Source organism: Pan troglodytes, chromosome 17 (genome assembly GCF_028858775.2).
Source record: "Pan troglodytes isolate AG18354 chromosome 17, NHGRI_mPanTro3-v2.0_pri, whole genome shotgun sequence".
Taxonomy (NCBI): Eukaryota; Metazoa; Chordata; class Mammalia; order Primates; family Hominidae; genus Pan; species Pan troglodytes.
The window spans coordinates 37,023,138-37,040,847 of record NC_072415.2 but is presented as its reverse complement, the minus strand read 5'-3'; the positions used below and the strand labels follow the sequence as shown (position 1 = coordinate 37,040,847).

The 17,710-nt window shown below is 37.1% G+C and overlaps 1 protein-coding gene across 1 annotated transcript in view; it reads left to right on the top strand.

Moving 5' to 3' along the window:
• The first annotated feature begins 9,368 nt into the window (after positions 1-9,368).
• Positions 9,369-17,710, top strand: part of CHST9 (carbohydrate sulfotransferase 9) — a 278,764-nt gene continuing 270,422 nt past the window's right edge. Inside the window, exon 1 of the mRNA XM_001158505.7 lies at positions 9,369-9,579. The gene's annotated coding sequence lies outside the window, so the exon portion shown is untranslated. The remainder of the gene's footprint in view (positions 9,580-17,710) is intronic.

The following is a 17,710-nucleotide window of genomic DNA, read 5'->3' as shown; positions in this document are numbered from 1 at the left end:
GTTTACTCCTTCTCATCTTTAAGGACTCTGCTCAAACAGCACCTTCTTTCTTGCATTACTACCTCAGTATCCTCTCCCCCTATTAACTATTGTAGAACCCTGGCTATTTCCTTCATTAAAATTTTAGTCTTTATTTCTCTTGTTTATTATTTGTATGTTTATTTAGTATTCTTTTCCTGCTAGAATTAATCAACATGAAGGTGATTTTCTTGCTTATGTGGCAATCTCCAAAGGTCACTGTAGACATGGAGAAGCTCAATAAATATTTGTTAAACAAATGAACAAAAGAAATGGCTTCTCATATATATATGTACATATATATACACTTACATATATAACATATATGTCATAGTATATAGTACTTGGTGCTTTACATTTTAGCCCATTTCTTTTTTTACAGTAATTACTAACTATGGCTTTTTTTATTTGAATTTTTATTTCAGTAGGTTATAGGTGGTTCTTGGTTACACAGATAAATTATTTAGTGGTGATTTCTGAGATTGTAGTGCACCCATCACCTAAGCAGTATACACTGTACCTGATATGTAGTCTTTTATCCCTCATCCCTCGCTCAACCTTCCCCTTTCCTGAGTCCCCAAAGTTCATTATATCATTCTTGTGCCTTTGCATCCTCGTAGCTTAGCTCCCACTTATAAGTGAGAGTATACGATATTTGGTTTTCCATTCCTAAATTACTTCAATAAGAGTAATGGCCTCTAGCTCCATCCAAGTTGCTGAAAAAGACATTATTCCTTTTAATAACCAAGTAGCATTCCATGGTGTATATGGACCACATTTTCTCTATCCACTTGTTGGTTGATGTAGCTCATTTTCTTTAAGATATTTTTCTTTCCTAAATCTTGAAGACAGCTTAAAAATGCTAGATTATTTGGTCTTTTCCATGGATCTTATTTTAAATTCATTTTTTTTTCTTCTTTTTTTCTTTTTGAGAGAGGGTCTCACTGTCACCTAGGCTGGAGTGCAGCAGCACAATCACGGCTCACTGCAGCCTTGGCCTCTCAGGCTCAGCAATTCTCCCAACCTCAACCTCCCAAGTAGCTGACACTACATGTGTGCACCACAATGCCTGGCTAATTTTTGTATTTTTTTGTCAAGATGAAGTTTTTCCATGTTGCCTGGGCTGGTCTTGAACTCCTGAGCTCAAGCAATCCACCCACCTTGGCCTCCCAGAGTGCTGGGATTACAGGTGTGAGCCACCGCATCAGGCTGACAATTTAAATTTTAAAACAAATGCTTACCAGAGGCCATGTTTATTTTGATAAAGTGACAGACTACCTAAGGTAGCCATGGTATCTATAAATATTTACTAGTTCTTTTCATCAACAGACATGCTTCAACATATTCAAATAATAATAACAAACACGAGCTTTTCTTTAACCTCCCTAACTTGATGTTTTTTCGTTACTCATTAAGGTCACTTCTTTGCTGCTTTCTGTTTCATCCTATGTGATATAGTCATTTGTGTATGCAGCACCTGTGATAACTCATTATCGTTAAAAGTAATGCCATTTTGCTGTATTTAATCTGAAGGGTGATTTAAAAGTTTATTCATGGCTAACGAGTGGCTGTTGAACATTCCATTTTCATGCTTTAATTCCTGATACCACATTTACAATAAAGTTGTCAACTGGGGCATATTTGTTTCTAGATTTTTTTTTTTTTTTTTTTTTTTTTGAGACAGAGTCTCACTCTGTCACCAGGCTGGAGAGCAGTGGTGTGATATCTCGGCTCACTGCAAGCTCCACCTCCTGGGTTCAAGTGATTTTCCTACCTCAGCCTCCCGAGTAGCTGGGACTTTAGGGGTGTGCCACCATGCCCAGCTAATTTTTGTATTTTTAGTAGAGACAGGGTTTCACCATGTTGGCCAGATGGTCTTTATCTCTTGACCTCCTGATCCGCCCGCCTTGGCCTCCCAAAGTGCTGGGATTACAGGCATGAGCCACGGCGCCTGGCCTGTTTCTAGATTTCTTATGCGATACCTTTGCTTTCCTTCTTGCTACTTCTTCACATTGAAACACATTTTATTTTTCTCTGCTATTAAAATCTTTAGTCAGCATAACCACTGACAAGGGCCAGCTCCTGTGCTGGGAAAAATATTTGCACACCTAACCCAGAAGTATAAACAGTGTTCAGAGGTAATAGGTATTTAATTCATTTGCTTTTAGTTGTGGTTGAAAAAAGATAGCACAAGAATTCTATAGTTTCTGAGCAAATAATGTAGAAGTGAGTTAGTACTCCATAAAATGCAGTCACATGTGTCTAAACAATGGAGATTGGATATCTTTCTTTTTTTTTTTTTTTTGAGACGGAGTCTCGCTCTGTCGCCCGGGCTGGAGTGCGTTGGCGCCATCTCCGCTCACTGCAAGCTCCGCCTCCCGGCTTCACGCCATTCTCCTGCCTCAGCCTCCCGAGTAGCTGGTGCTGGGACTGCAGGCGCCCGCCACCATGCCCAGCTAATTTTTCGTGTTTTTAGTAGGGATGGGGTTTCACTGTGTTAGCCAGGATGGTCTCGATCTCCTGACCTCGTGATCCGCCCATCTTGGCCTCCCAAAGTTCTGGGATTACAGGCGTGAGCCACCGGGCCCCGCTGGAGATTGGATATCTATGTGCAGATTTGTTAAACAGTCCCTCTAATCAAGATGAAAAAGAAAGCTTGAAAGATGTATCAAATGTGATATTGTGAAAGCTTATAAAATTTGTGACCCAACATAAAAAATTAGACTGTATCGCAATGTAACTAATAGAAGAGCTTCTGTGCATGGAGATTTTTTGATAAAATAAGATTGATATTTGAAAATCAAGAATTAAAGTGCCCAGAGCAATGGCTAGCTACTACATAGAACATGAAGCAACAAGATAGAGAGAAGAAGAAAGGGAGACTTATCAGTGTAATAGTGATGCCATTTCATTGAGCTATTTTAATTAATTCAAAAATTAATTCATAAATGCCTAAATCTATGATTTCCCACAAGCTGAAATATGAAAACGTTCCAAGGTAATTGCATTATGACACATTCCTCCTTGGAAATTTTATTCTTAGATGTTACCATGTGTGTTAAGAAATGTATTGAAGAATAGACTTTAGCAAGAGATTGTATGTTGAACTTGTTTATTTTTACCTTAGTAATTAAGGTTCAGGTTACATTCACAATTATTAGTCAGAAAGAGCATCTTTGTTTTCCCTCTAAAACAAGGCAGTCTTTCAAGTTCTAAGTTCCACTGTTTTACCCCTCACAAGTACAAGATATAAATATCTAATAGATACTTTCCTTCTTTTCTAAATATTAGGAGAGAATTTAAAAACATTTTTATTACAAGCGGGGAAAAAGACTTTTAAATAGACCAAATATCCAAATGTTATTTAGAATAGCTATATGTAGACATAGATCCAGATGTAAATAACTAGCTAAATAAAAGCATAAGCTTAATAATACTAAGCTGAATTGGTTTCATTTTCAGCTCACTTTAAGTATTAACATTAGAAATAATATTTGTAGCACACTGCTAATATTATACTTATTTTATGATGCTACTGAGTATAAATTTTCTTTTACACTAATTTTTCATCACAGGTATTAGTCTTCAAAAATCATTATTTACCTTTATTTGAAAAAAAATCCTCCCATTAAGGACAACACATTTTGAACAGTCAACAAAATCCCTTCCCTCAAAAAGTCTAAGTCAGTCACCACGCTCTGTGTCCCTCTGGGCTGAAATGATATTAGATTTAGTGAGGTGAGCCATATATCACAAGTACTCCCAGTGCTGGATGAGGAAATATTTCATTGCATGGGATTGGAGGTGGATTTAGAATTACTCTGTGCCCTCAAATTCCATATTTTATCTTAGGATACATCATTGACATATTCTCTATTTCATCAAATTTCTTACCAGCTTGCCTGTTGCCTGCATTCTCTCTCTCTTTCAAGTACACGTACACACACACACACACACACACGCACATGCACACCATTGATAGAAATCACAAAGCCATTTTTTCTTTTTCCTTTTATTCACTCCCAGCAGATCTTTCTTTTTCCTGTAAGCTTACCACTTCTAAATTTAATATGTGTTTTGAGCTCATTATTTAAAGGAATCACATCTTGCTAATCACATCCAAGGCACCGGAACATAGTGTCTATACTGACTGAACAGGCCAAGCTTCGTGAGTTAATTAATAAAATATTTGGTAAGAAAAGGTCCATCATTATCTTATCACTTGAGATGGCAATGTTGAAACTTACAGGATGGAAGGCATCTCATTAATTCAGACCATTTCAAATCAATTTTATTTTGACTTACAGTCTTGAAATAACATATCATTATCTTTGGCCATATCAAAAACTGAACCCAGTTGGAAAATATTTATATGTCCAAATATTGGTTTAGAGGAAAGTATAGCATTTTTTTGGTAAATTGTTCACACAGAATTTTCCCTATTCCAACCACCTATCAAAAACCATCAAAGATATAAAATATAATTTCTTTCTACAGAAGCACATTTATATTTCCACATTTTATCTATTTCCAATTTAGGTTTTGCTATATATAAACATTATCTTATAAAAGATTTCATTGTTTAGGATTTAGAGGCAACTGTTAGGAAAGGTTTTGTTTTATATTGTTTCAAAAGGAAATTTATACTTGCTTAGTTTAAGAAATTACATGCATAACTTCCCAAGCAACTTTGATTTTCCTAAAATAACTGCAAGCATTTCTTATTCAATCAACCAATCAATATATATTTATTGACCTGCTCTATTTACCAAGACTATTAGGTGCTGACCATTCTAAGTTATTTGACCTTGAATTATTGCTTTACTGGGGCAGCTGATATATAATAATAATGGCAACACATCTTGTTTCATTTTTATTTACTTACAATTATCTCTTAGTTTTTCTGTTTTACCAATATTATTTTTCATACAATTTAAAATTTATAATTCTTTAGGAGTCATAGTTCTTCCTCATTTACTATTAATCCTATGCTCTTTCCATAAGGCATTTTTCCTTTTGCATTCTGCTTTTTCTCCCCAATATTCTTCTGAACACTTAATTTGTGCTTTAGTTATAGATATTTGGTCCTTGATTTGTTCTTGATTTTTAAGAAAATAATTCCTTCCTTAAAAAAGGTTAGAGACAGAGTCAAATCTTTTTTTAATTATGTCTTCGTCACACAATAATTTTGATCTACCCCAAATCATAAAATTTGCTATACCATGCTTGCTATGGCAGGAGGTAAATCATTATGTTTCCAGATCTCTCCTTGACTGGAAAATCTTAATGCTTTCTCCTTTTTCCTGTTTATTCCTGATGTTACAATGATTTCTTCTTAAATTTCAGAAAGGAATTTCTACTTTGTACAATGCCACATTCTGTATCCTATAGATTGACTTCTGGTAATCAGGCCTTTGTTTCTCTCTTGTATTCACATTTTTTTATTGTCAATTTCTTCTACTGAAGAAATCAGCCTTTTATTTCCTGATTAGAATTCACTTTAAATGTCACTACACAGATAAATCAATATGCGAAGGTGAAAATGACTTGAAGAGCTTTGTCAAGGTAAGTGTTCTATATCAGACGTCATGGGATTTTTGAAACCAGAAGGATCCTTAGGGCTTATGGAGTTCAATGACCTCATGCACTGCAGATGAGGAAACTGAGCCCAGGAAGAGAAGACTTGCCCAACTTAACGTGAACAAATCCTGTTCTCCAAGACTCTTTCTATTTCATAGCACTAATGGAAGGAAGCTTTCTAAAAGTGATTTTAAATTTTTAATAGTTGTTTTTATTTTTCTTCCCAGCAATATCTGGATACGGTGGGTTTTATCTTCTCTTTCAAGAGTTCTATTACTCTTTTCTTCTGGTTCAGTGGGCCAGCTTGTGTTCACTTGACCAGGAATCAACATAAATCGCATTCTATCATTTTTTTCTAGTTTTACTCCTATGCTGCAAAATAAAAGCAAGATAAGATAAAGGGAAACTACTGTAGCTACTGGACTATCCTCTATTGACTTGTGTAAAAATATCTCTTCCCAGATAAATAAAACCCTGCTTTCCCTCAAAAAATAGTTGGAGCCATAAATAAGAAGGTTTAGAGGTATTTGCAACACCCACATGACCTGGCATATTGTGCTAAATGCATTTCTGCTGAATTTTGACTTTGGCCATTCATTAAGCCAAGTCATCATTAACACCGGCATAATTAGAGAAAAGCATAAACTCAAAAGTAGCAAGAAGTGTCCCTTAGTAGTGTCATGCTGATACCTTAAATTAGTTTTGTTTTGTTTTTGTTTGTTTGTTTGTTTGTTTTTGGTACATAAGGAAACCAGGAAAATATCCTTTCTTACTCTTTTCCTACCTCTCTACCCCAGGTCACCTTACACACATTTTTCATCTCTATGAGCAGCTCACTGAAGTCATTCTTTATACTACTAGTTATACTTTCAAAGTTAAGTTTAACTTTATTGTTGTGCTTAGCCTAGCGGTATCAGCATTGTATGTCTTTTCCAAATAAACCTGAGAATGATGAAGTCTTCCTTCTACGAAGGCACTTTTGCTATTGAATGTACCTTGAGATTTGATGCAGAAACCACATTTATGGGCCATAATTCTTACTAACCTATTCGTTACAGGATCAACAATACATAAGCTTCACACTTGCCCAGAAACAGTCAATAGTTAAACATTTTAAGAAATTGAAAGAACTAAACAAAATTAATGCACTGGAGAGTTTAGAAACATGCTGTGAATCAATGTTTTAGAAATAATTCACTATGTCAAATTAAATTAGTTTAACTACAAAATTAAAAGGTAATATTTTCACATAACAATATAACTCCCAATCAAATGGCATGAGAACATGCATCTTATACTGGTGCTTGGTATACATTTTAGGTAATTTTTTGATCCTTTATTCATCAACCTTGGATATTAACAATATTCAATTTTCTATAATAGTAATTCTTAAAATTTTTAAAATCAGTTTGAAACAGAGGTCTAGGAATGAAAGACAGCCACAGTTCTAAATATTTGATTTGCTGTGATAGATAAGTGAATAAAATAGATTCTAAAGACTGGAAAACCCCATAATGGACTAGCAATGTCTAGTAGCTCATCAATCAAGCAAATTCAATAAGTTGATCTCATCATGCCCAATTCCCCCGTTAGCTACTAAAACTTTTCAATTTATGCCCATTTTGAGCATAGAACTATATTCAAATACAGTTCTAATGATATTCTTGCTCAACTTCTGAGAAGGCACAGGCTACAAAATTTGCATGTTTTGCAACAGCCTAGAAGTAGAGTTCATGTATTATCAGGTTGGCCTGAATTTCCTCACTGCTGTGATATAATGGATAGTACCAACTCCAAGAATTCATAGAACATGGATGGATACACAGGGAACCAAACCAAGAGCGAATAAGTTAAATGGTTAGTTCATTCAAGGAGCGCTCATCAATTGCCTACCAGGCATGTGTCAGTTAAATACAGCTCAGGGAACACTAGCTTGTTTCTTTCAACTCAGGAAACATTTATTCTATTGGAGAATGCGGATTTTCCCCATATGAAGGACTGACTCTGGGTTAAAAGTTAATAACAAATCAGCAAGTTGTATTACAATGGTTTGCTTGTGGAATGATTTGTTTACTTTTTTTCAATTTTCCAAATTTTCAATAATGTGTTTATATGGCATTGATAACTTTAAAACTCCTTTACAATTAAGCTGAAATAAAAAGAAATCTATAAAACAAAACAAAAAAACCCCAGCAAATATACAAATTTTAAAAATTAAACTCTTATGTCTATTCAAGTCCTTTGCCCATTTGTATCAGGTTATTTGACTTTTTGTTGTTGAGTTATAGGGGCTCTTTATATATTCTGGATATTAATCATATCAGAGATCTAACATTGTCAAATTCATAGAAGCAAAAGGTAGAATGGTAATTACCAAGTGCTAGAGGGGAGAGGAAAAGGGGGAGCTGTTTGATGGATAAAGTTTCAGGTTTGCAAGATGAAGAAATTCTGAAGATCTATTTTAAAGCAATGTGACTGTATGTTAACACTACTGAACTGTACATTAAAAATGATAAAAATGTGGTTTTTACCCCAATTTTTTAAAATGCATGAAAATAAAACACTTGACAGAATAATAAATCAGCTTCTGTTTAAAAAGAAACCTGCATCAGGCAAACAAGTCCTATAATGGTAATTCTTCAAAGAACCAAAGTTCACTACTACCAGATGTGTTATTACTAAACCATTAATAAGAATAAGACCTACTGGAAGTGCATAAGGCTAATATTTCAGTTTCAGCAAAAGCAACAACAAAATTCTAATGTCGTAATAAGGTAGGTTTAACTAGTTAATGCTTTTAAAAAATAGTTGAGTTTTTCTTTGTTAATTTATAGAAATCATCTGAATGCAAAATAAGCAATCAAGGATTCATTTATTTTTATTTGCCCTAGTTTGGTCAAATTGTTGCTAGAATAATGTTTAGAACTAATTTTTAAACCTTAATGAACCATTTTTATTTTTTCTTTTCTCTCTCTTTCTTTCTTTCAAGACAAGGTCTTGCTCTGTTGCCCAGGCTGGAGGGCAGTGGCAGGATCAGAGCTCACTGCAGCCTTTTACTCCTAGCTTCAAGTGATCCTCCCGCCTGGGCCTCCCAAAGCCTGGTGTTTCCTTTAATGATTTAAAAATGTTATTCTAGTGTTGGTCTTTGCAAAGCCCTTTAAAACCGCCAACTTCAGCTTGTTCGATTTTGAAATGCGTGGCCTGAGAAATCTCCTAGGTCTTGAACATTATAAATGGGTACTATGCTCATTTTGAGGGAGCCCTGGCTTACACAAACCTGCTGCTGAACTTAGCCGTACTTACAACAAGCACTTTATTGATCTATTATAATTGATGTATTAAAACAAACAAACAAACGAACATCTCCTCCTGTCTGTAAAGCAAAACACATTTTGACTTTGGAGTTAACGTTTGCGACAGCCTTCTACCCTATGGACGTGTTCCTCAGAACTGGGTTTCTAGAAAAGCTAGGAGAAGACCCCAGCGCAGGGGAGAGGAGAGGGCGAATTGGGAAAGAACTGCTAGGGTAATCACTTCCTCGACTGGGCATGGGGTGGCACCTGAGCCCTGGCACGCGGGGCTGGGAGGGCGAGTCGCCAGCGGAGGCGAGGCCAGAAAGTCAGAGGAAAGAGGGGACGAGAGAGCCAAAAAGGCAGAGCGGGAGAAGGCAGGGCGGGCAGCGGGGGCGAGGGAGAGAAAAAGAGGGAGGCGGAGCTGCCCGGGCGGGCGGGGGCGGGGGCGCGGGCGGGAGCGGGCGCGGAGGCGGCGCCGCAGCCCCAGCCGGGCCGGACGCGGGAGGGCCAGGGCCAGGGTGAGCGCCCGACTCCGAGCTGTCCCCGCTCCCGGCGCGGCGCTCCGCTCTCAGCCACCTCACGGCTGTCAGGAGTGCGCGGGAGTTTGCCCCAGAGCGCGGGGAAGTTTCCTCCGAAGCTGCGCTCCTGGAACAGCAACACCTGCAAGCGCCGGGCAGCGGCCCTCGAGGTAACCGCGCTGGGGCTGGGGTTGGGGCTGGGGGGCACTGGAGGGGCAGAGATGATGGCGCGCTGCTGGGTACCCGCGCCGGGAGCGGGCTCTGGTGGGCGGGGACGTGCGCCCTCACGTTTCCAGGTGCTTCGCCGCTGGAGATGCGGGAGGCTTCTTCCTTTTTCTATCTCCCCTACCTCCAGTATTCCAACCCACTTCCCTTCACTTCAGTGGACGCATGGCGGGAGGTGGGGGGCGGGAGCAGGAGGGGATCCTGACTTTGAGGGGGCGCTGGAGAAGGACGGCCGCCTGAACTTGTCAGCTACCTGAGCTTCCTTCCTGCGCCCCGGCGGGGCACCCTGGACTCCAGGATTCCGGGGTCAGACCCCTCCTGGGGCATGCAGAGGTTGGAAAGAGGACGGCAGGAACAGTCTTTAGTTTCTGCTGCCAGTCTGTCGGGTCCTCCAGGGTGTGTGGCAGAAAGACGAGCATCTTTGCTGCGGGGGTGCCTCCTTTGCGTCAGTCTCAAACTCCGCGACCTGGCTCAGGCTCAGGCGCAGGCTGCGGGAGAGGTGGGAGGGAAGTTAGGGGGACCGGGAGGCCAGGTGCGATCGTGGCCAGAGCAGAGGGGTTGGGAGGGGCGATCTGAGGAGGGGCTGCAAGTGGGTTGCGGGGAGAAGGAATGGTGTGTTTGTTTCTGCTGCTGTTACTTTCACAGGGTTACCTGCTCCCTCTTCTGCCCCGTTTGAACATCCTGCCTATCAGCATGTTTCTGTTAGAAGGTGTTATGGTTGATGTCTGTCAGGAGTTATTTCCAACTAAGTTCACAGGTGCTAAGTCTAGAGCTGCAGGCCTTCCTCCTTTCTCTCTCTCTGCGGTCCACCCCCAGCTCCCTCCCACAAACATACTGTGCCTGAATAATCCCCAGCGTTTTGAAAGCGATGGCAAGTGAATAATACACAATGTGTGTGTGTGACTTTTTTCTCCCTATTATGCTATCAGATCCAAATCAAAACGCCGTGGATGCTTAACAGGACTCCCTTTTCGCAGTTTTTCTGATAATTGAGAGTATTACCAATGTTTATTTTTCTTCGCTTTAACCTCAGAATTGCATTAATCTATCTTTGTACAATTTTATTTACATTGTTATTATTCCTCTCGGTTTGAAGGACAGGGGCCTCTTTTCAACTCACATATACACACCCAAATGCATTGTGACCATATTTAGTATTTATCTGTCTTCTGATTCAGTTGGCTGGCACCTGTTAATTCCAGTACCTAATCGTAACACCATATGCCTGCCAACCAACGTGAGGATAAGGTGAATGCTATTGTTTTTCATGGGCAAGAGCACCCTGAACTACTACTTTTTATTATTGCTCAAAGGGTGTAAGAGCTTCAATCAAAGTGAATCAAATTTACAAAACAATATTACAATTCTACACCATACGATCAAACAATATGATTCCTAGGCACTTACAGCTGACTAGTAATTGAGGAAAAATTAAAATCCTCTCATCATATGGGAAACATTTAGATTGCATATAGTCGATAAGAAATAGCACACACTGAATGCCCCCAGAAAACGAGAAGAATGTTCCTCTTACCTCATTTGGTTTTTATCCCCTTCATTACAGTACCGTCCTCCAGAAAATGAGCACCTTGCATATAGATGTTGGTATGTACTAACTAAACACCATATTTTTTAATACAGAGGCTTGGTGATAGTCCAAAAACATAAATGTTTTAAATCATTACCAACCATCTGTTCTCTCCCACTCACTTACAGCACAATGTTTTATTTTCACAGGTATCAAAACGTACTTACTCATTTCATACATTCCCATGACTATCCTGAAAGCTGTAATGGTATCCAATGTTGACTCAAGTTCAGTAACTGTTGTGTTTGGCTTATTACACCATAAGCTCTGCTTCTTTTATTTTCAATGAAAGAAGACATTCTAAAAGTTTCAAAGCACTTGGCCAAGGCTGGTGTATACTCCAGTAAAAATCTGATTGCTTTCCCCCCACCCCCCACCTTTTTGTTAACAGAGAGAAGCTAGAAATTAGTGCAGCTGCAGGGCCCTCCTGATGACCTTCTTTTCCTTTCTTCCTGGTCACAAGGGTAGCATTTGATGCTCTGAAGAAGTGCATTAAAAAGCCCTGTGACTTCAGAAACTTAGTATGGTTTCCAGGAGAGTGTAACATCTTCCAAGGAAGAATTTACAAAATAAGAGACTAACTTACTCTTGCAAATTCCAAATTCAGTAAACCTAAGAAATACACATTGTTTCCCACATCAGTATTGCATATGAATAGCATAGGATGTGAGATAGGATATGAATAACATGTTTACCTGTTATTATATACTTTATATTTGTATTTGGGAATCTGGATGAGTTGAGATGTAATCAGCAGATAGATTCACACTTTTTGGTTGATGTCATCAATAAAGCAAGATTTGAGATATTCAGTTCCCTATCCAAGAAAGGTTTCCCATTTAGGGGTGTTTGCTCTAATTAGAACTTCAATATTACGGTATTTTATCATTCAAAATTAAGTTACATAATACATCCTTTGTTCCTTTAGCCTAGCCAGCACATTAGGAAAATTCTTTTCACTCAAATATGGGTGCAATGTCCCAAAGCATTTTCATATTTTTTGAGGAAAAAGATAGTGATGATCTTTTTCACACTTTGCAAATAATTGATATGTACTTGAAGATTATCAGGAACCAAGAAAAAGTGGGCCATTATCACCAGCTACACTGTTCTATACTGCTCTTTTCCCTGAAAGCGTTAAGATTCTCCTAACTTAGAAGAATGGCTTTGGACAGAATAAACCCAAACTACAGATAATTTTGAAAGTAAAGTTGCCTTTAAAAATATAGTCTAATTAAAACCTTTGGATATTACATAAGAACATGTTACATCTTATTTTTCTGTATACTAAAAATGAATTATTGAGGAGAAACCGTTTCACCATGTATAGTAAATACTCTGAATTATTCATGTTAATGAGAAAAATAGAGGCAAAGATAATGTAAAATCATGGTTATTTAAAAAGTCATTTGTGTTTGTCTTTGGAATGTATTGCATGTTTGGTTTAAAAAAGATTTTCATTGTTATTGTGGGCAAGTTGCCTTTCTAATTATTTTCTTGTGTTTAGGTTAATTTTTAAATGAGCTTTCATGCCTCAAACACGAAAACCCATTTGTGGGGAGGTGGGGAAGATGGGCAGACTGCCCAGAAATGAGCTGGGTGGCAGAAGTAAGCAAACCTGGTATGAAAACTTTGCAGGAAATCATATGTAATTCAAAGAAAGATAAGCAAGACTTGATTGTATACCTGTTTAATGAATATGTGTTAAGGATTAGATATGTTCCCAGCAAAAATAAAAGTCTTATAGTCAAAGTTTGAGAAATTCAATCCCACTTTACACGTAACAGAGGTGGTTAATATATTTTAAGAAGTGATAATAGGTTGCTCCTGAAAATCAAATAAGAATATGTTAATGTATGCATCTTACTATTAATACACTGCATTTTTAAGTGTTTTCCTAAAGCATATGTATGTCTTTGACGTTAAATGGCATTCCTAGGCCTTATATATTAATATGTCCTTTCCAAGAGAAGGAATAGCAAGAAGCCATCTAAATAAGGGGTTTGGTCCATTTCATCTCTGTACCTATGCTCCAAATCAAAAACACATTTCATCAAAGAGAACCTCTCAATTATTGTTACAGTGGACCAAGCTAGATAAAATAGTTGAAGTTCAGCAAGACTGCCAATTTAACAGATTTCTATTGTGTTTTTCGAAAGCTCTAGGGCAAAATTGGTTGTAGATGAGTTACTTCAGCAAGAAGCTGATTCATACCATAGCATGAAATATCTTGTTTATAGTCAGTTTTTAGTTGGACATAGATTTTGTTGAATTGTTAGTTCTGTGGACTGTTAGAATTTAGAAAACCTCTGTGTGGAAGGTTAGAACTGCCAAAAATATATGATGGGAAAAGCAGATAAGATCATTTTTATTTCAAATATTCACAGCCAAACTGTAACTTTTATAGAAGTAAGGAGAATGGTGATAGAAAAGTAGATGTACCCTTCAGAATAGAGACTATGTTCTCATCATAAATGTGCTCACTACATAAAGTGTAGGGATGCTTTTTTTTTAAGGAAACATTTTCATTTTTTATAAGGCATGGCATTTTTTAAAGACTTGACTAGACTGAATATTTTAAAAGAAATATTGTGGTTGGAAATATAATTGAGACCCACAGGATAAATTTTATATACATTTATTAAAGGAATCCGTTTCTTCTTATCAATGCCTAAGTCTTAGGATCAAGATTATGCATTTTTTAATAGAGCTGGAAAGAATCTTAAAAGTAATTTATTCCTGTGTCCTCATTTTACAGTTGCAGAAATAATGGGGACCTACAGTGATCATGATGAACTGCTAAAGGTCACACTGGTAGTGGCAGAGCAGAAACTAGAAACCTGGTCTCCTGACTCCTCATCCAGCTACCTCTTAGAAAGTTAGATTAGTTAGGTAGGGGAGTTAACTCTTTCTGGCCATCACGGTATCAACTAATATGTGATAGTCACAGAATGAAGCAGTACAGAGGTAAATGTAGAAGGCTTGTGATTTGCTGTCTTCTTTCACGCATTGAGTAGTCATCGTGGACCAGACTGTGATCCTTGACCCTCTCAGACTCTGTCCTCTTTTTTAAAAACAAATATTTTGTTACCCCCTTATTATCCTCAAAAGTCATTTATAAATAATTACAGAATATAGTTGTAATTTTTAAAAACTAATAAAATAAAAGTAATGTGTATTTCACTACTAACGCTCAGGGATAACTTCACTAGACACATAGTAAAGTCAGCGCTTGTATGAATATATGATGAATAAATTTGAATTTAAGACAAATAAAACATTAGAAGACATCCCGTGCAAGAAGTGCACGAAAGTGAAAGAATGAGGGTAGACTTAAACTAGTGTTGAGATACTAACAACCCAGACTTATTTGTAGATGAAAACCGGAAGAAGAAAGTTAATGGTATAGGGAAAATTTGCCAAGTCAAATGTAGACGCTTGGAGTGGAGAAAATTTTAAAGTATGATATTTTGCAAATGAGAGAGTAAATACCATTGATATACTTCCACTAAAATCCCAAAAGTACTTTCTGGAACATTTCCATGTTGTTACTAATGTTAATTCTATTTCAAGAGATGCAGGTTACTCACCGTATTGTCAATAAGTAAAATACTTGAAAATAAAAATTACTGATTTGGTGCTGAGTTGGTCTTAAGTTTAATTTCTATCAACATTATAGTCTATCAATTCTAGAGTTAGAAGATAGAGTACATGAAATAACTAAACTATTTTTGTAAATTGCTCGGCTTTTGGTGGGAATGTAAATAAAATTCTTAATTATAATTATGTACCAGATTCTACAGTTTGATATGCATAACATTTAGCTAAATAGGACACATAAACTTTATATGGAATATTTTTAGAAAAACTCTTCATTAAATTGGGCTGCCTCCCCCATATACACTAAAAACCAATAGCACACCACCACTACCACCACCAATAATTTGTGACAACCCTGAACATACCCAGTCCTACCTAAAATATTCTGTAGGTGTGTCACTTGCCATTATGAGAGCCATAGAGCTAGATAACCAAGATTTTTATGTAGGCATGGATTATTTTTCATGCCCCTACCTATCTATCTTTACTTCTTTTAAGTAGGACCATCCCATGTGTTCACTGATACACTGGCTCTAATGGACCAGAACCACAGACTTCACTGCCCTCAAGCAGGTCATGTTCTAATCTTTTTCTGTCGCTGTCACCTTGGTAAAAATTCACTTCTTCTGGTCCTTATTTCTCTTAGGAATCTATCTTTTTTGGGTGACAATAAGTGGTGACAAACTGAAGTACATGCTGGGTAATATTTTAGTTGTCTTAGGCCTTAACTGCTTAAATGTATATCTCCATAAAGCACTGAAAGTTTTCATATATATATATATATAGAGAGAGAGAGAGAGAGAGAGAGAGACATTATCACACACGTATGCATGTACGTATATGTATATATGTGCATATTTATGAAAGCATATATGTATACACACATAATTTTAGGCTTTGAAAAAACAGGAAAGGAGGTATTATTAAGGCTTATATTTTTAATGCCCTTGAAACATGCTTATGCAAAAAAGAACTGCACTAGTCCAATACTGGAATTTATACCACAAAACTATGTGCTATGAAGTATGCTTATAGTAAAAGCCCAAAAGCTATTTCCAACCCAAATAAACTGCTGTATTAGGATTTTGTTATATTGCTTGTGGTAGATGAATCCTGTGCTAGCATATTAGAAGTTGAGGGTAAGGGGTGTGGTCAGTTTTGTCTGTTTCAGAGGTGTTTAACCTGTGCACTCTTGACATCCTAAAAGCACACCAACATCTCTTCTCTTTGTGCAATATACAGTATTTGCAGAGAGATTAGAGGGTTTTGAAGATTACTCATATATACAACATACAGGAGGGTGTAGGATCCCAGAAGCAAGGAGGAAATTGAGAGTGAAATTCAAACTTTCTTACTTCCGTCTACTGGACTGTAACTTAAGATCTGCTCTTGAAAAAGAAGAGTTAATATGAAATGTAATTTGAGTGTTAGCTACACCATCTTGAATTTATCAAATTGTGAGATATTTTTTCTTAGATTTCTTCCCAGTCAGGGTCCACGTTACATGTTTTTAGACCATTGTATATCTTATTCTTTTTAAAGAAAGAAGCTTTTTAATGTAAGCGCAGCACTTGAGATTGAAGTCAATAATATGTGTGTGTGGTGTGTATGTGTGTGAATAACCAATTGCTTTGACACAATCTCAAAATTCTCTACATAGAAGGACATGTTTTACCAAATCAAGAGAGGCAGCTTTTCCGACAAAGAGGATGCAGCAATTGTACAGAACACAATTTGATCTGTGATTGTTTTCTGTGTATTGTTCATTCTTACTGGAAGCTTCTTGGTCTGTTGAATGGCCCAACATTCAACCTCAGACTGACCCCTAACTTTATTCGGTCTACTTTTGTTACAATTTCTAATGCGAGTATAGTGGTGCAATGGGGATTCAGAGAAGATGAAATTGAAGTTGTTGGATTGGGGAGGTGATAAGGAAAATAAGGTGTTTCTTTCATTTGAACAGCACAAAGATCTATATAGGCAGTGAAATTTTATTGGAATATCTGCCTTTTACTCTGCTTTTTATTTTTGTATGGAATAGAGGGAAAGATTGTGGAAGTAAAACCCTCCTTCCTCTTTGTACTGTTAACTCTGCTATACAAGAGAAAACCTTCTTTGTCAGAGTAAACAGATATGGCACATTCCACTCCCATTGTTCAGAGTGCCTCCTTTTGCTATAGTACTTCAATGCTACCCTAAACTGAACTCTATAACACTAAAGAATATGGTTAAGAAAAGGAAAAATATACCCAGCTAATGTGGTAAAAGAAATTTCAGAAGGCTCTGTTAGATTTATGTGAAAATGGGAAAACCAAATAAGACGACACCGTCAATTCAAATGAAGAAACGATACTTACTTTTCCATTAATTTCAGTACCAAGAAGCCCCAAATTCCACTTAGTTTTGTGGTCATTTCTATTGTTTTATTTCTTTTTTTTTTTTCTTTTCACAGATGGAATTAAAGTGGTGACCTATAGGTCCAGCTTACTTTAAGCAAATATAGTCTGTAAGGATTTAGGATAATGATGTTGATTATATACTTTAATGAATACATTTTAAAATTAAATAGGCACAGTTTTAAAGAAATTATCATCTAAATTAATTTAGTTTTTTTACAGGATTCTTTGAACAGTCGATTAGAAGGAGGGTAATTTTTTTCCCCAAAAGATCGATTTCTCAAGTTATTAAAAAAAATGCTTAGGTGTTAGTGACATTTTTTGGACAAAAAGCAGTAACTATCAACACCCTTTTACCTTCTAACATTTGCACTCTATTTTCAATTAGGAATTTTTATTATCAGAGAATGAGATTTTATTACTCCAGCAGGGCTGGCATTCAGCTAGATGCACTGGTATAGTCTTACTGGTTATTTGTAGCTGGAGTCCAAA